The following is a 24,738-nucleotide window of genomic DNA, read 5'->3' as shown; positions in this document are numbered from 1 at the left end:
GGTTGACAACAAGCGTATTACCCTCTTCCTGCTCACAGTGAATTTTATTTTCCTTTCCTAATCCAGTGGAAACCTTTGTGTGGTGGGCGTTTCACATACTCTGGCAGGAAGACAGGATGGAGGGAGGATTCAGAGCCGGCGGGTCCCCGTGCGGAGCTGTGGTGGCGTGGCTGGGCCGTCGTGCTGGGAACAGTCTCGGGCCATGGGCTACAGATCCTGGGCTACAGAATAAACTGCTTCCTTGGCAGGGTAGTGTGTGTGTGTGTGTGTGTGTGTGTGTGTGTGTGTACATATGTCATATGAATATATGCCACTGCTGTGTTTCTGAGAGAGAAAAAAATCCAGCACGTTATAAACACCACCTACCCTCCAAATTGCAATTATCCTTGCCTGTAAATCAGTAATAAAACCACTTAACTCCCTTTGAACCAGAATGGGATGCCTTGCTTTAGGGCAGGAAACTTACCAAATGAGCCAGCACCTCAAGCCTCCCTCCAGGAGAGCTCCCGTTATGTCACCGGCTTCCCCCCTCCCAGAGACTAGGCCGTTTTCAGACTGCAGCTGTATTTAGCGGTGGTTTGGTAATTTCTGGTGTGGTGGCTGCCACACACCAGAGGTGTTCATGCCCTGAAAGACTTTCTTTCCACTGTGTAGGATTATCGCTTCAGTATTTTATTTTATTTTCTTTTACTTTATTTTATTTTATCTTAGGATGTTATTTATTTGACAGAGAGAGAGCACACAAGCAGGGGGAGCAGCAGAAGCGGGCTCCTGTTGAGCAGGGAGCCTGATGCGGGACTTGATCCCAGGACCCCGGGGCCATGCCCCGAACCAAAGGCAGATGGAAAGCAGATGGCTAACTGACTGAGCCACCCAGGCATCCCCAGGCTTATTTTAGAAACCCAAGAAATAAAAGTGTGGCTCTGGGGCCCAGAGAGAAGGGCTCCTTACTTGAGGCTCTATCCCCTGGTGGTGGGGCCAAAAGTCCTGGACTTAGAGACGATCAGGACAATTTATTGATTACTTTTACTCCTTCCTGGGTCTGGGCTCCAGGGAGTCTCCTTGAAGGATTAATTTGGTTTGATTTATTTTTCAAAAGAAAAATTTTTTTTTAAAAGATATTTTCCTGGAAACATTTTGCCTTATTTTCTTGATAAATATATTTTCAGCTCAGTGGTAGGCCAGCTTCCCTGGTGCATCTTTTCTCGCTGTCTGGAGAATCGAGGGGGGCCGGTGCCTCCTCTCGGTGCTCCCAAGAGAGGAAACTCACTTCACACCTCAGAGCCAAAATGCTGGCAGAGCTCCAAGAGCAAAGTCACTGTCTGACCTTTTCAGTGCGACAGCAAACAGCGAAGTTGTCTGAGAAATTGCCCCTGAAATCATTATGCAGGAGACAGGCTTGAAGAGAAATTCAGGATGAGAGGAACCATTGCAAAAGGACAAACAGTTCATCCTAGCTTCGGGCTCTCAGTGGTTAAGTCAGGGGGGAAGTAGCAGGTCCAGGCCCCTGCTGCCTGGGAGGCTTTCAGATGTTGGAGGAGCCCTGGGCCTTTGGGATTTGGAGAGCAGAGTGTGAGTGCGGAGTGAACAGCATCCAGAAGAAAGGGGCAGAGGCCCCGGTGGGTTGGAGCAGAAGGCCTCCTCCAAGCAGGTCTGGGGACAGGTGTGGCAGATGAGACTGATCCCGGAAGCTGCTGGTTCCCTCGACTAGAGGTGATCCGGCATAATTACCCTTAGCATGGACAGATCCTTCATACCTTAAAGTACAGGAAGTACTTCCATGAGCAGGTGCTTTGAATATGCAGCGTAGAAGTAGAGAGTTGAGAATTCATATTTTCTTAAGTTTATGTACTTTTCACAGACGGGGTGTGTGTGTGTGTGTGTGTGCGCGCGTGCGCGCTTTTGGATTGGCACTGAAGGTCACTGTTTACTCAAACCCTAGAGAAAGTGAGTGAGAAACCCAGAAAGGAGAATGGTCCTGTGTCTCTGAGGCTGGGCCGTCCCCCAACCAGGCCTGCAGAAGGGCTGTCTCAGACCTTCCTCTGCTGGCCATTAGTTATCTGTATTTTGCAGGTGGCCAAGTTAAGGCTCACTTTGGTGAAAAAGCAGCTGGGGGCCACCAGGGTGGCAGGTGGGGGCTCAGGGAAGAGACCCCAGGCTTCTAGCCCACAGTTCCAGGGTGGACCCCTCCTTCAGGATCTGCCCTCATTGGGAGAGTCCTGGGGAAGGTGCACGAGGAGGACGCACTGCTTAGGAACGACCGCCGTCATTTTGTTGACTTTTCCATTTCCTCCACATTTCCCCCACAACCTCATATTCTAAATTACCATTTCAACCCAGAGGAGGTTGGGTCCCTTTTTAGTTTGGGGAGCTAGGTTTCTGTGATGGAGGCTTCCTTTTTTCCAGGAGTTTTATTGCCAAATTTCCCCCCTTGGGACAATGATGCATTCAGACGCTGCAGCAATATTGTCTTGGGCACCTAGGGGCTTAGGGTCAGGTCCATGACCACTTGGGTCATGATCTCAGGGTCATGATCTCAGATCGAGCCCTGCATGGGGTCTCACACTCAGCCGGGAGCCGCTTGAGGTACCCCCCCCCCCGCCTCTTGTGCTTTCTCTTTCTCAAATCTCTCTCCCGTGCCCCTACCTCCCTCATGCTCTCTCTCTCTAAAACAAAATATAACAACAACAACAACAACAACAACAGAAACAGTGTTGTCTTCACTGGTCTCATGAGTTAACCAGATCGGAGGGACGAATCTGGGGGAATTTTCCAAGGGAAGACACTACTCTCTTATTAGAAACTCTCATCTTGAAGTGACTCGTCACTGACTGACTCAGTGACTCCCGAGGAGCCAGGAAACAGCAAAGGTAGATGGGAGGGGGCGGACCTGCTATTTTTGGCCACCGCAGACACCTCCAGCCTGCATCGTCACCGAGAAGAGCAGAGCGTAACCTTTGTGTGTCTCCGGAGGTGAGACGATGTCACTGCATCGCCAGGGTCTCCCGTGGGCACGCGCTGTTCTTTCCGGGGGGGCTGAGGTGGGGGAGGCGAGAAGCTGCGTCTGTGGTCGTTCAAGAACACCTTTCTTTCCTTTTCTTAAAAATATTCTCACAAAAAGCAATGTTCTATTCAGCCTGCCATTATGCTAAAAGCTTTTCCTTGGAAGACAATAGCTGTTCTCAGAAAAAAGATTTACACGGGGTCCCGAGGGTATAATGAGCTACCACACGGCACCTGCCTCGGGTTGGGAGTTGTCACTTGTAAGTGGTTTTAAATTAGAACGGAGTGGAAAAATACACAGTTACAGAGTTCCCCTCTTGGCTCCTTTGCAAATCATTTTTGCATCCTCTCTGGCCTTCATTTCTTTTCAAGACACCTGATCAGGTATGAAGAACAGAGCTTTCTGCTGGGGACGGTGAGAAGGGACAGAGCCGTCCAAGGAAAACAGAAACTTGAGTGAAGTGAAAACCTCTTCCTCAGCTTTTTTTTTTTTCCCCCCTCACCCTCCTAGCCCCCACCAGACGTGTAGGGCCAAGGATTATTAAGGGATCACTAAATGTTAGAGCTTAGAAATCTGTAAAGACCACCGAGTTGAGATTTCTTACTTCCCAGGGGAGGGACTGAAGCAAGGGCTTGGCCTGACCTGTGTAGGGCACCTTGCTGGCTGATGGCAGAGGTGGCCCAAGGCCTTAGATCTCTCGTCTCCTGGTGGGATCCTTTTCTTTTCCTTCTCTGTAAAGCACTGCTTCTGACAAATATTAGAACTAACAAATGAGCTCTAAGAAGATAAAGACTTCTCTCTGTGGACGTCTTTAGAATAAAAGGAGTTAGCAGGGAGACAATGAACTGTGCCCTTTCCTTGTCAGGGGATTTCTGTCTCTTCAGGCAACCAGGGCTAGGACCCATGGAAGGTATTAGGAATATGAAGGTAAATACTATTTAATCCTTATCATTGGGCCCTCAGAACCTATGTGTAAGGTAGGGAAGGAGTGTGTGTGTGTGTGAGTCTTGCTAACAGGACATCGTGATATGCAGGTTAGCCCAGACCCGGGGGATAAACACAGGTCATTGCAAGCAGACAGAAGACAGCATTTACCTGCGTGGTAGAATGTGATTCTGTTGGGGGCTTATACCCATAAGGGCGAGCTGTGTAAATCCCGTGTGTGTGGTAGTCTTCTACTGACACAGCTGTCAAAGAAACCTCTGTCAGAAATGCTCAGAACCATTTGAAGACCTATTTGTATCTCTCTTGAGAAGACATGACAGAGGGAATACATAGAACACATCCAAACCATCTTAAATTTGTCCTCGTCTTTCTTCCTGTTATGGGTCTGTATATACTTAAATAGGGGGTCACTATAACCCCCTCCTTTTTTCAGTACAAACCCTCAAACCTATGACATTTTGACTGGCCGACTGTCTCCTTTCTGCTTCCCATTTTCACCTCAGCAGTCCAAGAAAAAGAAGGCTACGGATCCTCTTTCCTTCTAAGGCTGGTTGCAGGGAGTGGGGAAGATTGTAAAACCTTTCAGTTGAAGAGCTTTGCTTATTCCCCACCATGTAAGTATTTGGGTCTCACAAAGTTTTTACATAATACATAATACCATTTGGCCCTCAGAGTTCCCTTGTGAGCTGAGGAAGAGAATAATTATGATGCCCATTGTATAATGATAAAACCAAAGCTCAGTATCATTTCATCTGTATCTAGAAGTCAGACTGCCACATGCAGAGAAATGGGGGAGTGTCTTATTTATTTGTTTCTTTATTTATTTGAGAGACGGTGTGCATACGGGGGGAAGGAAGGCAGTCTTTTTTTTTTTTTTTTTAAAGATTTTATTTATTTATTTGTCAGAGAGAGAGATCACAAGTAGACGGAGAGGCAGGCAGAGAGAGAGGAAGGGAAGCAGGCTCCCCGCTGAGCAGAGAGCCTGATGCAGGGCTCGATCCCAGCACCCTGAGATTATGACCTGAGCCGAAGGCAGAGGCTTTAACCCACTGAGCCACCCAGGTGCCCCAAGGAAGACAGTCTTAAGCAGACTCCACGCTGAGCACAGAGCCTGACGTGGGGCTCGATCTCATGACCCTGAGATCAAGGTGTGAGTGAAACCAAGAGTCAGAACTTAACCAACTGCACCGCCCAGGCACCCCTGGGTAGTGTCTTTTCAAGTAGGAAAAATAGCATTTGCCGAGGCAGGGAAGCCTGGACACGATGCTGTGAAAATCACAGGGCACCAAGGCTGGTTGGGTGTAGGATGGTGGATAGATTATGGGGTCAGATGATAGGTGAGAAAGGACATTAGGGCCGAGGGGTAAAGGCCTTTATTTTTCCTGTTAGGAAGTGTCTCCTGTAGACAATGATGGGCCAATAGGATGTTATTAAGATCAGATTCGTTTTGGAGGAAAATTCTGTGGCAGTAATGTGGAGGGAAGTCCAGAGTGAGGGATAAGTCAGGTGACATGGTCCCTGGCACAGAGGAGTTTTTACACATGTAGACCCTAGATTCAGACGCCCTAGGTGTGGGGGAGGAGTTCTCTAATCTTGGCTCTGCCATTTATCGGCTTGGTGGTCTTGACAAGGGTGCTCAGACACTCTGTGCCCCGGTTTCCCTGTTTATAAACTATGAATAATAACTAGTACCTTCTTCCTGGGGGCAATCTGAAGATTGTAAAGGGCTTGGAGCAGGGCCTGGCCCTCAGTGAGTACCCCAGAAATAACCGGAAGTGGTTAGTCATCCAGACGGGTGAGGAGGTCTTCAAGGAGGATACGTCTACGGAAATGGGAGGGAAGGGTCCAGACGTACGAGAGAGGTCTCCGTTAGAAGTGAGAGGCCTCGCTGATTAGTCGGGACAGAGTGGAAATATTTTGACTCTGATTATGGGTGCACAGTGTAATGCCAACCAAGGCCTACGTGAGAACCAGGGCTTCCGTGGGGGCTGAAGGAATTCAGTTTTGGAAATGTTCATTTTCAGAGGCCTGCAAATTACATAAGAAGTCAGGCTAAACATAATTATAAAGTCAGTATGCTATAAAATATCCTCTATTTCAGAGGGAAATAAAATTTGTATTACCTGAACAATTTTCTCAATTAGCCAGGGTACAAAAAGTTGACTCTGTGTGGTTACTGAGGCAGGAACACGTACTCTGTTCCTTTGACATCAATCACAGAACTTTCTATTGTGTAAGGATGCTCGTGAGCTAGAATTAATACCTTTTAAGGGAATTAACTCCTTTACACAGTATGTACACATGATTCATTGTTCACAAAACAGCTCTGTGAGGTAAAGAAAAAAAAAAAAAGAATTGTATTTACTATCTTCCTTTTTTGGTGGCAGAAATTGAGGCCCTGGAAAGTCCTATGAGGAGGAAGGGCCGGAGCTCTAGTTGCTCCCAAAACGATCTGGAACGTAAGCCCCGTATTCTGCCACCTATTTCAGCCGTCCAATAATGAGAGAAAATCCTCTGCCTTCAAGATGCAATTCCTTATACGTAGGGAAGGGTTGTTTACACTGCAAGTCAGGTGTGTTAGATTTCTCCAGATGTATGAGTGCATACATGGTCATGTGAACATGAATAACCCTTGTGATGTTCCTACGATCTCAGTTATACCTCCTCTGCAAGGGTCCACATGCCTTTCTAACCTTCACTTACCATTTGTCACTCAGAACCTTCACCCACACTAATCTTTCTGTTCGTTGAACACAGCATCCTACCTGCGTCCCCTGGGCCTCTCTGCATATGCTGTTTCCTCTGAATAGAATCCTTTTTCTCCATAGCTTGACATGGTTGCTTTCTTCTTGTGATGGACTCTTTGCCTTGCTGGATCATTGTATTGAAAGGGACTCGTCCTTCCAGAGCCCCTGATCACAGGCCCCTGCTCTGTTTCCCTCATGGCCCTGTGCGTCCACGAGAACACAGACGGTGTGTCGTACGTAGTTTGTCACCACTGTTTCTCTAGGGCCTTAGAGACCCTGAACACAACAGGTGCGCACTCAGTGTTTACTAAGCAAATACATGAAATCCAGGTGTCTGTTCTTGTTAGCACCCACAGTTGTAGGGCCTCTAACCTCCCTTAAGAAAGAGAAGTTACCTCTTTCCTGTTTCTTGGGGTACCCAAGGGGAGCCTCAGATTGGCTCCTAAAGCAGCCATGGGCCTATAGTCGACACTTAGAGGCCACTCCGTTCTCCCTGACGGTTGGCCTTGGTGGTCCGCTGTCCCTGCTGTCGTGAAGGGACACTCGCAGTGTCATGGCTGGGTTTCCAGAGAGCTGGATCCAGACTCTGTGCCACACCTAGACATCGCTTGTCACAAAGTCTCCCCGAGTTTCCTTTGGTAATAGCTCCTTCTTCACTGGCTAAGTGGGGACCAGATGGCAGCCAGGGCCTGTTATCCGGGTACTTTTCTCTCTCAGGGTCCTTGTGCCTAAGGACAAGGTCCTTGTCCTCCAGACCTCCATGCAAAGGTTTTCATGTCTGTCAACACATGCTCTGAAAAGAGGCTCATCACCAACCCATCAGGTTCCAAAACAGTCAAACCTACGCTGTCAGACTGTGTTAACCAGATGATATTTTGACACATATGTTTCAGGGAAGTCTCACAACACGACCATGAACGTGTTATTAAATTTCACATTAAAATACCTGGTTTTTAATATAACAAAAACAGCGCAGTTTATTTTTATGGATATTTACATATGTAGAAAAAGTGTAGAAGCATGGTGAAAAAAGATCCGGGTTCAAGACAACGACACTGTCTGAGGATCAAGAGAGCAGAAAGAGAAAGAGAAATGTCTCTTAAATCTGTTTGGAAGTTTGTATTTTTCTTGTGGGGGGTAGTTTGTATTTTTTTTTTTTTAAGATTTATTTGTTTTATTTTTATTTTTTATTTTTCTAAAGATTCTATTTATTTTAGAGAGAGAGAGTATGACCAGGGAGGGGGCAGAGGGGGAGGGAGAGCGAGAGACTCTGAAGCAGACTGTGTTGAGCGTGGAGCCCGATGTGGGGCTCGATCTCATCACCCTGAGATCATGGCCTGAGCAGAAACAGAGTCAGTCACATAACCGACGGAGCCACTCAGGTGCCCCGGAAATTTGTATTTCTCAAAAGAAAAGAGTTGTAAGGAAAATCTGCCAAACTGTCAACTTTCCTATCTGTATGGGTAGGTACCTGGATGTCTGTCATATAATTTTCGTAGCGTCTCCAACTATATTTATATTTCCTTTTTAAAATTTAAAAGTTAAATTAGAAAGTGCCAACATGTCATCCTTGTTGAAGAAGTTTGGTAAATTAGAGTAGAATGTGAAAATAACCTCATATTTCTCCTGTTACTTCTCCCGAAGCAACGGCTGCTGACAGTCTCGTGTTTATTTTTCACAACACATGCGCATGTGCACGTATACACTCACACACAGACACAGAAACTCATAAATACTAAGTCTTAAAATTTAGATAAAATGGACTTACCTTCATTTATTAGTATTAGCCTCCTGACAGTTCCGTCCTGTGGAGGCCTGAATCGCTTCCCCAGGAATTCTGAGAATTGACAGCCTCACCAGATTCCATGCCATCAGTTTAAACTTTCTCCAAAGAGGGGTGCCTGGGTGGCTTGGTGGGTTAAGCCTCTGCCTTTGGCTCAGGTCATGATCTCAGGGTCCTGGGATCGAGTCCTGCATCGGGCTCTCTGCTCTGCAGGGAGCCTGCTTCCTTCCCCCTCTCTCTCTGCCTACTTGTGATCTCTGTCTGTCAAATAAATAAATAAAATCTTTAAAAAAAAATAGGAGGTTTCCTCCTCTATGGCTCCATTAGCAATGGATTTATCAATCTTCTACATTTTCCTACCTATTAGTAAAGATGACAACAGAAATCCCTCTCTCATTTTTTTTCCATATGCCATTTCAATGTTATTTTAGTTTGAATTTCTTTGAGTGTAACTCAGGTGGTCCATACTTTTAAAAAACCATTTGTCATTTATATTTCTTCTCAACATTTTTTAATTAACATAATTGGCACATGATGCTACATTAGTTTTAGGTGTCCATCATACTGATTTGACAAGTTTTTTTCTGATATGTTATTAGATGGTCTCTTTCTAAATGATTTATTTGGAACTGTTTGCATATTAGGTGTATTCTTTTTTTGTTAAACAGTAATTCATTCATTTTGCAGATATTTACTGAGTATATTGATGTTGCTCTAAGCACTGAGGATAGGGTGTTTAGCAGGTATGTTCTTTTTGTCTGTCACTTGTTAAAAATTTGCTTTCTTGCCCAATTTTCATGGAGTCTCCTCTAACAGTATTTTCCTTTATACTTGTGACAGTAATGTGTTTGGGCGAAATTTCCCATTTTAAAGATGGTAGAAGTAAGACCCAGTGCATTGAAGTGACTTGTGCATGGTTATGTAGCTCTCCAGTGCAGAGCCAGAAACTGGAATCTAGGTCTTCTGTAATTAGGCAAAGTGCTCTATTTTTAATGTAATACTTAGAAAAGAATTTATATAACATACAGGTCTAGGTTAGAGAGTAACGATAAGGTACAGTATTGAACACCCAATTTAAGAAACATAATATGGTGCATATTTTAGCTCTCCTGTAACCCCTTCTGCAATGACTCCCCACCGTTTCTGCCTCAGAGTAACTGTTACTCTGAACTGTGGATTAAATGGTCTCTTGTTCCTCCTTATATTTTTAAATCACATTTTTACATCTCTCTAAACAGCCCCTTATTGAGTTTTCCTGTTTAGGGCTCTACCTGTACAACCTGTATTGTGACTGGCTTATTTCGTTAAGCATGTTGGAGATTGAACCACGTTGATATGTTTGAGTTGGTAACTGAGTCATTCATTTCTCGTAGCTGTATAATATTCCTGCGTCAGAATTTAGGTCAGTTTATCCATTTTACTGTTGGTGGCTAATTGGAATGTTCCCAGGTTGTATTTTTCTGTTACAGATAGAGCCAAGAGTATATTACCGTGGGCGTGGTTCCTAATGCATGGGTAAGAGTTTCCTATGGTATAGGTAATTACAGTGACAGAGTCGTAGGGTATCCTTTCGTTCAACTTGGTAAGGCCAGAGTTCTCTAAAATGGTTGTACCAGTTTGTACTCCCACAGTGTATGAACATGCCTATAGTGTCACACCTTCCCCAGAACTTGGTATTGTCTCACTTTAATTTTTGCCAGTCTAATCAGTCATGTTCAGCAGTATCCCATTGTGATTTTAATAAGGATTTCCCTCATGCCTAATGACATTAAGCATCTTTTTTATATATTTAGGGGCCATTTATATTTTCTTTCCTTAAATATCTAATTCATCTCAGTTCTGTGAAATGACCCATTTCCACTGACAGTTGCATTTATAAATTCAGTATAGCATAAATATATATGTCTAATCTACTTAATCTTTGCTATTGTCTTGATGAGATTTTTGATTATTTATGTTGCCATTATTTCAGGATTGGCTTTATTATGGTGTAATTTACAGCAGGAACGTAGACCTTTCTTAGGTGTAACATTAGGTAAATATTTAAAGTGTATGCAGGGACTCTGGGTGGCTCAGGTAAGCGTCTGACTCTTGATTGCAGCTCAGGTCTTGGTCACGGCAGTGAGTTCAAGCCCTGTGATCTGCTCCACATTGGGCATGGAGCCTACTTAAAAAAAAACAAACATGTATGCAATCATGTGACCACCATCACAATAAAGGGCCCTAATATTTTTTCATCTCAGAAATTTTCTTTGTACCCCTTTGTGGTCAGTTCTTCCCTCTTCTCTCCCTAGCCCTGGCAACCACTGATTTTTGTTCATACAATTTTGCTTTTATCAGAATGCCATACAGGTGGAGTATGCGGTGTTTTGGCCATCTTCTTTCACTTAGGATAGTGCTCATGAGGTCTAGTCTTGTTGTTTGCGTGTGTCAGTCACTCATTCCTTTTTACTGCTGAGTATTATTTTTTTGAGTGGATATGCCATGGTTTGCTTTCCGTTCACCAGTAGGTAGACATGTGGGTTGTTTCCAGCCTGGCTATTACAGATAAAGCTGCTATTAACACATCCAAGTTTTCAGTGGACATTTTTTTTTTCATTTATATTGGGTAAAGAAGTGTGTATGTTTAAATTTCTAAGAAAGTTCCCAATTTTGCAAACTGGTTGTTCTTCTAAAGCGTTTCATTCCTGTCAGCATTATATGAGAGTCCCAGTTGGTTAATATCCTTGCTAGTACTTTGTATTTGTATTTTTTTAAAGGTTTTATTTATCAGCTAGAGATCACAAGTAGGCAGAGAGGCAGGCAGAGAGAGAGAGAGAGAGAGGGGAAGCAGGCTCCCTCCTGAGCAGAGAGCCCAATGCGGGGCTTGATCCCAAGGTGCTGGGATCATGACCTGAGTCGAAAGCAGAGGCTTTAACCCACTGAGTCACCCAGGTGCCCCTGTATTTTTATTTTTAAAATTTTACCATTTCTAGTAGGTATGAAATAGTTATTTCACTGTTCTTGACTTTGTATTTCCTTAGCAATTAATGATTTACTGGAATATCTGTTAAAATTTTTTGCCCATTTTCTTATTAGGGTTGTTTGCCTTATGATTGAGTCAAAAGATTTCTTTATTCCGGATACAGATTCTCCATCAGATATGTGTTTTGCAAATATCTTTTCCTAATCTTGAGTTGATTTTCATTTTCTTAAAAGTCTCCTAAGAAGTGGAAATTTTAAAATGATGGCATTCTATGGCCATTTGTCATTTTTTTTTTTAAAGTTTAGGGTTAGTGCTCTCTGTGTTGTAGATAAGAAATACTTACTTGACCCAGTGGTTGTTGACAGGATATTTTTACCCTTCAGGAGAAAATTGGCCATGTCTGTAGACATTTCTGATTGTCGCACTGGAGAGGTTACTGTCATCTAGAGTGAAGAGTCCATAGATGCTACTGAATGGTCCTATAATACACAGGACAGTCCCCTACAACCCACCCCAAAGTGTTAATAGTGCCGAGTCAAAGAAACCTGTGCCTACACCAAGGTCACAGAATTTTTATTCTAAAGTTTTACTTTATTTTTTTTTAAGATTTTATTTATTTGAGAGAAAATGAGAGAGAACATGAGAGTGGGGTGAGGGGCAGAGGGAGAAGCAGACTCCCCACTGAGCAGGGAGCCCAATGCGGGGCTTGATGCCAGGACCCTGGGACCCTGACTTGAGCTGAAGGCAGTCACTTAATGGACTGAGGTCCCTGTTCTAAAGTTTTAAAATAGTCTTAAGTTCTGCATTTAAGTATATCTGTCAAGGTGATTTTAGTTTATACTATGAGACGTGGATGAAGAACTCAGGTTCTTCTCTTTTTTTTTTTTTTTCTCTTTAAGAAAGCCTCCTGAGATTTTGAAATTTTAGAGGAATTGAAATCTTAACAATATTGTTTTTTCCTACTCATGAACGTCGCATATCTCTCCATTTACTTAGGCCTTCTTTAATTTTTTTTCTTTAATGTTAATGTAGTGTTTAGTATAAACTTCTTACATATATTTTTTTTAGATGTATTTAGATGTATTTCACCTTTGATGCTATGGTAAGTGGCAAACATTTTCATTTTTTATTGGTAGTATATGAAACTGCAATTGGTTTTTGTGTATCAACTTTGATTCATGTGACTTTGCTATCATTTTTCTTCCAGTAGTTTTTCAGGTAGGTTTTTTTAAATTTTTAGCATACAACATGTGCATGTTGACTGTGAACAAAGAATTTTATTTATTTTTGTTCATTTTCTATTTTTAAATTTTTCTCTTGCCTTATAATGCTGCCTGCAGACTCCAATATAATATTTAATAAGGTGGTGAGAGGAGATACTATTTCCTGTTATTGATTCGAGAGGGAAATTAGTCATTTACCATTAATGGTATTATTAGTAGCTCTTTCATAGATACCCTTGAAAAAGTTGAGTTGTGTTTTTAGTTTGCTGAGAATTTATATAAACTTATGATTTTTTCCTTTTTAACCTGTTCATTTGTTGCATTATATTGTTTGATTTTCACTTGTTGACCCCACCTTGTTTTTTATTTTATTTTTAATTTTAATTCCAGTATGGTTAATATACAGTGTTATATTAGTTTCAAAGGTATAGCGTAGTGATTCTGCAGTTCCGGGTATTACTCAGTGCTCATCAAGATGAGTGGACTCGGGGCGCCTGGGTGGCTCAGTGGGTAAAGCCTTTGCCTTCAGCTCACGTCATGATCCCAGGGTCCTGGGATCGAGTTCCGTATCGGGCTCTCTGCTCAGTGGGGAGTCTGCTTCCTCCTCTCTCTCTGCCCGCCTCTCTGCCTGCTTGTGATCTCTGTCAAATAAGTAAATAAAATCTTAAAAAAAAATGAGTAGACTCTTCTGAGAAAAACTCCATTTAGTTGGAATATACTTGCACCATGTTTATGAGGAATATCGATTTGTAGTTTCGTTTCTTTGCAATATATCTGTTTTTAAAGGTTTTTTTATTTGAGAAAGAGGAACAGACGTAGCAGGAGAGAGAAAATTAAGCAGACCCTGCACTGGGTGTGGTGCCTGATGCAGGGCTCGATCTCACCACTCTTGAGATCATGACCTGAGCTGAAACTAAGAGTCAGACCATTAAGCCATGGCACCAGCCAGGCACCCCTTCTTGCAATATCTTTATATGGTTTTGGTATCAGCTTAATGCTAGCTTCAGAAAATGAACTGGAAGTGTTTTTATATTGTGGTAGTCTGGCTAAGGCCCTTCCTCTTCCCAAGACATTCATATCCTAATGAATCCTAATCCCTATTCATGTCCTGGAACTTGTGAAAAATACTTTATATGGCAAAGACTCTGCAGATATGATTGATTAGGTTAGGGGTCTCTAGATGAGGAGACTGTACTGGATTATCTGGTGGGGCCTCAGTGCCATCACAAGCATGTTTGTAAGTGAGGGGGAGGAGGAGATTGCAAAGAGAGAGGTCATGGGGCAGAAGCAGAGGCACAAAGAGAAGATGCTGCACTAGCGTCTTTGAAGACACAAGAAAGGGTCACGGTGTCAGGAATGAAAGGAATGGAGCTCTAGATGCTAGAAAAGGCCAGGAAATGGATTCTTTCCTAGAGCCTCCTGTAGGGGCATCATCCTGGCAACCCCTTGGTTTTGGCTCACTGAAACTGGTTTCATACTATTTGAACTTCAGAACTACATAAAAGAATTAATTTGTGTGGTTGTTTTAAGCCACCTAATTTGTGGTAATTTGGTATAGCAGTCCTAAGGAATTAATGCATGTTATCTCTTATATTCTTACCCTTTTGAGTCTATATTGTTTCTATTTTAGATCCAATTTTTCACCTGAAAATTTTCCTTCTTTCTGAAGATCTTTCATATTTCTTGTATTTTGGCAGATCCATAAGCAATAACTTTTTGAGCTTTTATTTTTATGAAAAAAAAAGTTTTTCTATTTCCTCTTATTTTGGAAGCATTTTTTGTTTTGTTGTTTTGTTTGTTTTTGTTTGTTATTTTAATCCCCTGAGTTTGGAATTCTAGGTTGGCAGTCTTTTTTTTCCTTTGAGCATGTTAAGTATAATGTCTTCTGGCTGCGTAATTGCTGGTAAGACCTATGCTATAATTCTTATCTTTGCTTCTCCCTCTTCATTATTTTACTTTTTCTCTGGTTGTCCTCAGTTTTTATCAGTTTGACTCTGATCTATGTGGGTGTGATGTATATATGTGGATGTATCTGTCATTTCTGTATCACTTCAAAGTTCTCTGAGCTACTTGTACCGGTGACTCATTTTTCATTAATTTTTGAAAAATCCCAGCCTTTATCTCTTCAGAATGTGTATTCTGCCTCATTCTGTCTTTCTGTGCTGGGACCCTGATTATATATGTGTTAGACCCTTTTGTATTATCCCACAGTTCTTGAATGCTTTGTTCTGTTTTTTTCTTTCATCACACCTCCCTCCCCCGCTTGTTTGGTTTTGCAGAATTTTATTGGCCTTCCTTTAAATTCACTGATTATTTCATTGTCTACCCAGTTTCCCAACATGCCCACCAAGAACATTCATATCTGACATAATTTTTAAAAATTTATAGAATTTCCACTTGGCTATTTTTTAAAAAAAGATTTTTTTAAAAAAACTTATTTTAGAGGGACAGAGCATACATGCAAATGGGGGAGAAGGGCAGAGGGAAGGAGGGAGAGAAAGAGAATCTTCAGGCAGATTCCCCACTGATCACAGAGCCTGACATGGGCCTTGAACTTAGGACCCTTAGCTCATGACCTGAGGTGAAACCAAGAGGTGAACCACCCAGGTGCCCCTTGACTCTCTTTTTATAGTTTCCTTCTCCTTGTTAAAATTCCCCATCTGGTCATTTACATTTTCCTTCTTTAGCATGTGATCCTTAACATAGTCATCATATTTCTTCGAAAGTCCCTATTTAATAATTTTAGCATTGAACTCTTCTCTGAGGTTGTTTCTGCTTTGTATCTTGGTAGTGTTTTGTTTGTTTGTTTTTAATTGAATGGTATTCAGCAGGTATGGGAAAACAGCAGCGAATGAGACCAACACTATGTACATTCAGAAATGGATCTGCCTCTTTCTGTCCATGTGGAGTGCAGTGGGTCTGGTCAGGAGAGGGTTTTGATCTCCTCATTACTGTTAGCATGCAGCAGGCTTCCATTTCCTCCAGTGGTTGTTGCTATTGTCATGCAGGTGGCTAAGAGTCTACTAGGAAGGGCTGCGGGGGTGGGGGGTGGGGGGAGCTCAGTGTTCCCGCCCCTCCACCCGGAGCCCTCTCCTGCACGTCTGCCTTACAGAGGACCTAAGGCTCCGCACAGTTTCCCTCCCCAGGGAAAGACAATTTCTGCGTCTACCCCTATCTCTGAAGTACCCTGGTACTATCCAGGGTTCTGAGGGAGAGAGGGGCTGCTCCTCCCCACAGCAGTGGGAGGTTTTGCTTTGTAGGAGAGAATCCTAAGAAGCCGGCGGTATTTTTCTTGTCCATCAGCAGCAACCGACCTTCCACCTGCCTGTGCCACCGTGTTTGCCTGTAGGGGGAGCTCTTCTCACTCTCCTGCCCTACAACGGATCCAAACAGAAGAGGATACAAGTTAGCGTGAGCTCCCCTTGTGTTCTGTGGATTCTAGTTCACACACTGTCCCACACGTGGCTTTTAGGAATCTCAAAAAATTTTACTTTCTAAGGAAGCAGCCCCGTCTTTCCTTCTGTACTCCAAGAAAGGGGCAAAGTTTGTGTGTCTATCTGTATAGGGACTTACCATTATGGAGTTCAGTTCACTTGTCTGCTTTCTCATTTTAACCTCTGATAGGTTCAAGGAAAGTTACAATGAATGGATAATTTAGCTTTTACTTAAGGGTAGGATGGAAGCAGTATTCTCCAGTGGCTTTCTGCATGTTTTCTTGAGAAGGTTTTTAAAGTAGTTTATTATCTTTCTACTGGTGGGTCTCCTTACCCTTGGGCTATCCACTGAACATCTTTCTCTCTATTGACTTTTTAGTTTCAATGATTAGAATTTTCACTTCTAGAAATTTATTTCTACATCTGTGTTTCTGCTTTTATAGCCTTATTCTTTGCTCATATCTCAAATTTATTTTATTTCTTGATGTTCTGGGTAGTTATTTTATGTGGTTTCCATAAGTTTAGTATCTCAAGTCTCCCTTATTCTCAGTCTCCTGTTGCCTCTCACTCGTGGGGCTTTGTTTCCTGGTTTGTTCTGTGATTTTTGACAGTAAGTCACTCACGATACTTGGAATTTTATCGGTGGAAAATCATCAAGGCTTGAATTGATGTTTCTTAATTTAAGCAAGCATTCGTATTGACTTCTGCTAGTCAGGTGAGGATACCAGCAAATTGAGATGACTACATTACTTGCCTCAGATTTGGGGGCCACATATGTGATGAGGGAGCAGGAGGCCGGCTGAGGACAAAGCAAAAGCTGGCGCCTTGCACCCCCCCTTCATCCGCTCCCCTCCATATGTGGAGCATTCCTCAGGCACCCCGGACTGCCATAAAATGATAAATAGTTGACTTGCTGAGATCACAATCCTGCAAGACACGAGTCTCCCTTGGTTTGCAAATGTCCTTGAGATTACAACAAAGAAGTTACTTTATCAATAGCCCAAATTCCAAAGACACAGAACTCAGTTCCTCAAGCCTAATGTCATCCTCCCCTCCATAAAAACCGAAGGAGGCGGAGGTAGAAGGAAAAGCAAATAAAGTTAAATTTCTTCTAAACCTAAATCTCATTAACAAGGATGTTTGATGGCAGGAATGTAACATTCCACCAGGAGACCCTCAATTGTCTTTACTTAATAGTAACTAAGCCTTCAATATCCTGATAGTATTCTTTGCCCCAATAACCCTTTGTCCTCACCTACCCAACTCCTGTGTATATAACCAACCACCCCTCACAACCCGGGGCGGCCGCATCTCTGCCTGCCCACGGGCCCTGTCCCCGTGCTCTAATAAATCACCTTTTGCACCAACGACGTCTTAAGAATTCTTTCTTTAGTCGTCGGCTCCGAACCTCCTCACCCCACCGAACCTGACTTAGGTTCTGGGACTTCATCATATGGATATAGATTATGAATTCAGATGTATATGAAAATTTGCTTATAGGTGTGTATCCATGGGGAAGACTTGAGATAACACATTGTTCACGCTCTCCTTTTCTGTGAATTGAGAGTGAAGACCTTTGGAGTCTCAACTTTATTCAAGAATTTCCTATTGGATGCCCTGCCATGGGGCAGACCTATGCTTCACTACCCCCCCCCCCCCCCCCCCCCCCCCCCCCCCCGCTCCTGCAGAAACCCTCTGGGAGAAATTTTGCTTTGATGTTTGCTTATGTTACAAAGTGTTTTGTTTTGTTTTTTTGTCTTACTCTGTTTTTGGCAGCTACAGATTTCTCCTTTTCAGAGCAGTTCAGCAATGCGTTAAAAATGACTTTTGAAACAAATATTTTATTTTAGCATTTGGTAGTTTTGTTCAGAGGATTGTTCAGAATATTTAGTCTATTATTCGGCTTGAAATGGAGGTTCTCACTCCTTGAACTTTTCACTTTATGTGCTACTTCTTTCTATTACAAAGGAAAATGAAAGTCTGGTTTTTTTTGTTTACTATAATGGATAAGATGAATTTGAACGTCCGTTTGTGAATCTGAAATAACATGTCTGCTCTCCTATATTTAGAATTGACATTACTCCTGCTGAAAGAATGTTCTTTCTTTTCCGACTCTTGGAATACTTTTTTTTTTTTTTTTCCTAGCAGAAAGTAAGAATTTTAATGAAGTATTTTGGAATTTCTGAATTTAGAATCCGACAAAGGGACTGGGTTTTCTCTGTTGCTTTTTCTTTTCTTTCTTTTCTTTGACATCATGACTATCATCAGAAGAGTGTTTGTTTTGTTGCCTTTAAGATGACTGATTTGCTCAGAGGCACCTCCTGGGTCTGATTTCAGCCATCCACATCCAACGTCAACACCAGAAACCTCAAAAAGATATGTTATTTAATCTCTCCCTGTTGCTCTGCCCTGGGAGGCTTGCTTGAGGGAACTCCAGCTGTGGGAGGAGCTCTTTGTTCCATTCCAGCTGGTAGAGCTTCTTCTGGTCCCCACAGTGAAGTGTCTAAATTGTAACTTGCAGGGTAGGTGTATTTAGTATGACTGGGACAGTGAATGATTCTCAGCATAGCTGGTCAGTGTTCCCCATGCTCTCAGAAAGCCAGGACAGAGAGAGGGGTAGAGCCTGGAGATGGATTTTAGCTGTTCTTCTGTAATTAATGTCCATGAACCTACAGGGACCCTTGATTCCACTCAGGCAGAGGTGAGTGGTGAGTTTGCTGATAGCAGGAACTCCCTCTCGCTCCAAAACAAAACATGCACAGTCACACAGCAAGGCTAACTTACAGAAGCTGGCAGTATTAGAAGACTTTTTCTTAGAAGTAGGGAGGGGCTGGATTAAGGTGGAGGCAAGCCAATGCCGTTGGTACATTTTCCAGTTTGTTTGCTGTGGTTTTCTATATCCCTGTCCTCCCAAACAAAGCTGTAAAAAAAGGAAGTAGTTTGGCCAGACAGGCTTGTGTAAGCATGAGCGTCTTGAGGTCAGAGCTGAGAGATCACTCCACCGTTTCCAGTCACGGGAGAGACATCCAGGAGCATGGCTGAGTCACTGGGCATAACTGCCCAAAATGTGATAATTAAAACGTATGCCCATAGCCACCTTGGTAATGATCTTGTGATGGAGTTCTCGCCTCAAGCTGGTGTGTGCAGTGTTGCCTTTCCCCAGCAACAGATGAGAGCATTAGGAGCTCGCATGCCACAACTCAGAGGGAATCAGCAGTGCCCCAGTGTTCTCTGTGTACCTTCCCTGCAGCTGATTTTCTGTGGCTCATTGAACGTTGAGTCCAGGTGGCAGCTGTGGATTCTGACATCCCAGATTTTTACAGGGCAAGGCCGTCCTCAGCACGTAGCGATGCGCATCTGGGTTGGTAGCGGCTATTCAGGAAACTGACAGGGTAAAACCCTAATTAGAAAGACCAGCAGGCCTCCCTGTACCCCAGGATGCTCTGACAGAGCTGTCACCGTCTCCCCTCGGGCAGGATCACTGGAGTGGAACACGGAGCAAAAAACATTTTGTCCAATGTTCAACATAAATAACTGCCATCATTAGCAGTGTGATGAGTGAGAGGAGGACCCGCACGTTGACAAGACACGGACGTAGGCATGGTGTTCGTGATGAGTGATGCTGAGAACTTGCAGCGGCTGGGGAAGCAGCTCTCAGCTTCTGGAAGATGCTAGCGGAGACTCGTCCTGTCGAATGGCTAGGCCCCTTGGTTTTCAGCTGACTGAAGCTTAATTTGAGGTGTTGGAACCCCTTTTGGATAGGAAAGGGATTGAAGGGCATGGGAACTCAAATCACAATTCATTTCAGTATTTTGCAGGGGATTTTCATTTTTTGGAAGCTCAGTGATTTGGTTTTTAAAATGGAGCATTGTGAGCAGCTACCTATGCTTAGGTATGAAGTGCAGCCCTGTTTTTTTGAATCTGGTTCTCTCAAGGATTCACAGATGCGGAACTGTACTCTGAGTACACTTGTGCAAACAGCATTTATTTTTATAATCAGAAAGAAATAGAGCCTGATTATGTGGTTGTTTCTAAAGTTGTTATGAAAACCAAGAGTCCTTCCCTTAATTTCTTTTTGATCCATAACAATTCCTAATTCACAAGGAAGGAAAGTAGAATAGAAACTGCCCTTCTTTGAAGGAAGCTGTGATGTAATGATTTGGTGGGCAACTTACATAGTTTAATTAAGCACTCTGATTGAATCAATATGTATCCTAGAGTTCAGCCTGACAATCAGCTTAATCTCATTAAATGTTGTTCAGGCCCCAATAATTGATTAATAATACATTATCGTTTATGAATTATTGACTTCAAGTTATTATAATTGTGCCTGCTTTGTTCACAGCACCTGCTGCCACATGTTAATTATGAAATGCTCTAGCACTTTCTTTGGAATAACTTTAGAGATAAAGCTGATGGGGTTTTTAATGAAGTAAGATTATCTTTAGTTCAGAGCTGGTCAGAATGAGCTAGGCTTTCTCAACCCTGTATTATTTAATACAAGGGAACCGGCATTTGACTTTTTAAGAGCTGGGGCTTTAAGAATTAAAAGGCAGAACTGGATGGCCCCATGCCAGAGTTGGATGTTGAGCTTTTCTAATGAGGTAGGTGACATCGTAGCCTTAAGCCGGGGGATTCTGCTTACTGAGCGGGCCGGTGCCAAACCAGTAGGGAATGGGGTAGGCCCTGAAAGAGATGCGAGCTCCCATTGTCACTTGCCTGGGGGAAAGGTAGGTCCTCAGAGATGGAAATAAAACAGGCAACATGCAAGATGAGTCTCCTGCCTTGCAGGAGGAACAACTCTTTGGAACTTCTGACATCAAAGATATGTACCAGTCATCACTGGGGTTGACGTTGGAGAAGACCTTCTCCTTCTGCTGAGATCATGCCAAAAAGTTAGTCTAAGGACACCTATTTTGTGCCACTAACTGGATCAGACAGTGGATATGTAGATATCATTCCTGTCCCTCTGGAGTTTAGTGCATCTGTCTTTGAGGTTTGGATATGCCCAAAGGTATTTGGGGATTCTGGTGGAATCGTTGGACTGCTGTTGGTTAGGGACAGGAAGCATGAGGGCTATTCAGGGAAATGTCCTTTAGAGGGGCCTTGGTTTGAGAAAGAGGAATTATCCCACCTAAACCAGGTTAGTTTTTGCATGTTACTTCCCATTCTAGCTCCATTTGGTTATTTTTGCTGGTTAGTAAAATCTTGCTTCAGAGACCCTGCCTGGTATCAGCTGCACCACAGAGGTCAAAACAGGAGTAGCTGGGAATGAGTCCATACTTGAGGTCAGGCACAGGGATCCCGAGGCCAACCTGGTGCTGGTAGCACAGTGGATTCACATTCCGTGCCGAAGGGGAGGGTGAAATCTGGGGCCAGTTTGGAGAAGTCCCACTGTCCCTTCCTACATTGTGAGTCTCTTTCCAAAGCCTTGTGGAAGGACCAAGGTCCTTGTGGGAGGACTGGACTGGATTTGGTTGGAGACTCCCTGGGATGTGTCATTCTCACCACTCTGGTTCTTCACACGGTGGGAGCTTTTCACTCCAGGATGAATGGAGGCTCCCACTAGAAGAGTGACTGGCTCCCTGAGAGACTGCTTCCCCACTAGGACCCCTCTTTGATCTCCAGCACCTGGCCTGGAGAGACCAGCAGAGTGTGTGTGTGTGTGTGTGTGTGTGTGTGTGTGTGTGTGTGTGTGAATTCCATAAAAACTGCACATTGCACATTGTCAAGTGTGTATCTCCAGGAAAGAAGACATTTTGACAGAGTTAGAGATTAAAGCCTAGGTTTGTCATCAGTCTTGGGTTACGATTTTGGACTCTCTTCCTGGATTTTGGAAAGTGACTTACACTCTCTCTGAGCTTCCACTTCCTCTTCTGAAAGATGGAGGTATTACCATTGTCATAACGTTGTGCTGAGGATTAGCACGGTAATCTGAACAGGGTGTCGGAGAGAAGGTCCTTGTTAAACGGCTCACATAAACACTCTCTCACTCTGTCCTCCTTGTCTATTGGAAGCTGGTGTAACCCTCCATTTTTGGTGCCATTTTCACACCCCAGTTAACCCACAGACTTCTGAATTGAGGGGTGCAGGGTGAGACGCAAGTGGAGATAAGCTGTCCGAAGGTAATGCCAAGAGCTACCGCTCAAGCACAGGTGTTTGAGTCATTTTGATCTGCATGCAGATTTGGACTTTCTCTCACAGTAGCTGGGTAGGCTGCTATGAAAACACTGGTCACTGGGCAACCTCTGGTCTGAACCAGCCTCAGTTTCTTCATCTGTGATGTGACATCAGGAATATTTTTTCCTGTGACTGTGGTGAAGCTTAAAATAGTCCATGCATATAAAGCACCATGCCAGGTACGTAGTAGGTGCTCAGTAAAAATTAGTACTCAACCCTCCCCCCTTACTCATCTTGTATGTGCGTACTACAGCTAGTATTTATCTCCAAAATGGTGTTGGTTAAAGAGGAGAACATAACATTTCCTGTTTGTAAGCTCAGAACAGTACCTGTGGGCAGGAAGTAGCAAAAACTACACAACATCCTATCTTGAACAGCTTGAAGCTCTCCAAGGTGAGGGGGAGACTCTTTTCCATACACCAAGTTAAGGAACACCTTTGGACAGAGACTGAAGAATTTTCTCTTATTCTTGTTGTCCAAATGAACCCAAATGTATCTTACCTTAGCATAAATGATGGATTTCCTTGTATCCCTTACCCCTTTCCTTATACCTAGCTTGTCTACCATGGGTGTACCCATGGTGAGTGCCTGAGAGGGTCCCTTTATGGCAGTGGAGAGAGTTGAGACAGAACTGCAGGGGGATGTGTCCTGATAACACTCATTGTGTGAAAGCAGTCTCTCAGTAGAGTCAACTGCTGTTTCCTGACAGAAGAGAATCTCAGTTCATCTTTGGTGTGAGGAGATCCTCCAGAGACCTCACCTAGTTCCCTAGAACTTCCATTTTCTGAGTTGTGCTTGGTTCATTTTTGCTAGGATTCCCTCTCTTTCTCTCTCACACAGTTATGACAAGTACATGCATCCATGGTGCAAGTGAAAGGCGCACACAGTAAACACAGGAATGAAGAGAGTGGGCTTTGAAGCCTGACTGCCCAGGTTCTCATACCAGGTCGGCCATTTTGTGATTGGAGCATTTGCCTTAGAGGATTAATTGATCCTGCTTTGAAAGATTTGGCAGTTGGCGGGTCCTTTGACTTTCTGCAGGCTGATATGCTCTTCCTGTCTGACTAGATTGTATCTGTAAATAGAGAACATGTTCCTGGAAAGGAGGTGACAGATCGGAGGATATAGTGATGGCACCATCACATTTTCTGGCTCATCCTGATTCGTATCTTCCTTTGCCGTGTTTCTAGCACCAGTCTGAGCTCTACTTTGTGAATCTCAAAATTTGGTCAAGTCACTGCGTGTCCTTCTCCCCCATATTAGTTGGGTATGAGTCCTGATCTCTGGCTTCCTTTTCCTCCCTCCAAGGGATGAAGATCCTTGCCAGAACAATGCAATCCTGAGAGAAGAAGGTCTCTCAGGTGGTGGACACCTACAGTGGGACTTGCAGGGCTGGGAGCTGTCCTGTGGATAGACAGACGACATTGTCCTCTCCAGCTGCCAATCTGCTAACTTCTCTTTTGCCATATTCAGTCACAACACATATAAACATGCACTTTGTGGTGCCTCCTGCCTCTCATCTGTTTCCCACTTCCCCTTCCTCTCAGGTCTTTCTATCCAAGGAGGTGTGCATGAATTCAGGCTCTCAGTACTTTTCTTAAAGGAAGTCTCCACAAAAACCTTAAATCAACCTAATCTCTAGCTCATGTGTTTCCATAGCAGCTGGTCATGATGTCACAAACAGAAGTTAAGACCTGAGGTGGGAATTAGGTAGCAAGGGAGGTGGGCTTTTGGGAAAAAACAAACAAACAAACAAAAAGAAAAGGCAAACAATATCCTTTCCACACAGACTTCCTGGGTAATAAAGAACAAGGGGAAGAGATAAACAAAGAAGCAATGAAAAAGAAGAATCATTTCCAGACCACATCAGAGAAATTAGGGGTGGAAATCAGCAATCCTTGTGAGCAGTATTTGTTTCCTTCCGGGCATTATTAGTGACAAATCTGAACAACTCTCTCAGGGTGATGAACCATGAGTAAGATGAGGAAATGAAACCCCTACTGGTTGAGGAACTTGCCAGGCCCGTGGAACACAACAAGGGCTAGCTAGCTTTGAGAGAAAGGTTGAGTAGTATTCACAGTGAAATAGGGTAGGACAGACACACTTTTTCCATAAAGGGAGTAAAGATAAACTTTACTCTTTCTTCCATAAAGATAGTAAATTTTATAGGCTTTGTGGCTAGATGGTCTCTGCCTCAACTACTCAACTTTGACTTTGTGAAACAAAAGCAGCTATAGCGAATACATGCATGAATGGTCATAGTTGTGTCCAATAAAACTTTATAAAATTGGAGGTGGGCTGGATTTGCACTAAGAAGTTCTTGAAATACGTTATAGAATATAAACACATTTGAGTGGAAAGATCCTTGATGGTAGTGTTGACAGCAGACTTCCTCCTGGGACTTTCTCATTTAGGCTTTATGGTGTCATGAGTGAATGGAGGGGTTCTAGCTTCTCC

General features: G+C 43.4%; 1 protein-coding gene across 1 annotated transcript in view; it reads left to right on the top strand.

The window, feature by feature from the left end:
• AGBL1 (AGBL carboxypeptidase 1) overlaps positions 1-24,738 on the top strand; it is a 661,016-nt gene that overhangs the window by 122,724 nt on the left and 513,554 nt on the right. The window lies entirely within an intron of this gene.

The sequence above is a fragment of the Mustela nigripes genome, chromosome 13 (genome assembly GCF_022355385.1).
Source record: "Mustela nigripes isolate SB6536 chromosome 13, MUSNIG.SB6536, whole genome shotgun sequence".
Taxonomy (NCBI): Eukaryota; Metazoa; Chordata; class Mammalia; order Carnivora; family Mustelidae; genus Mustela; species Mustela nigripes.
This window is presented reverse-complemented; position numbering and strand designations above follow the sequence as displayed.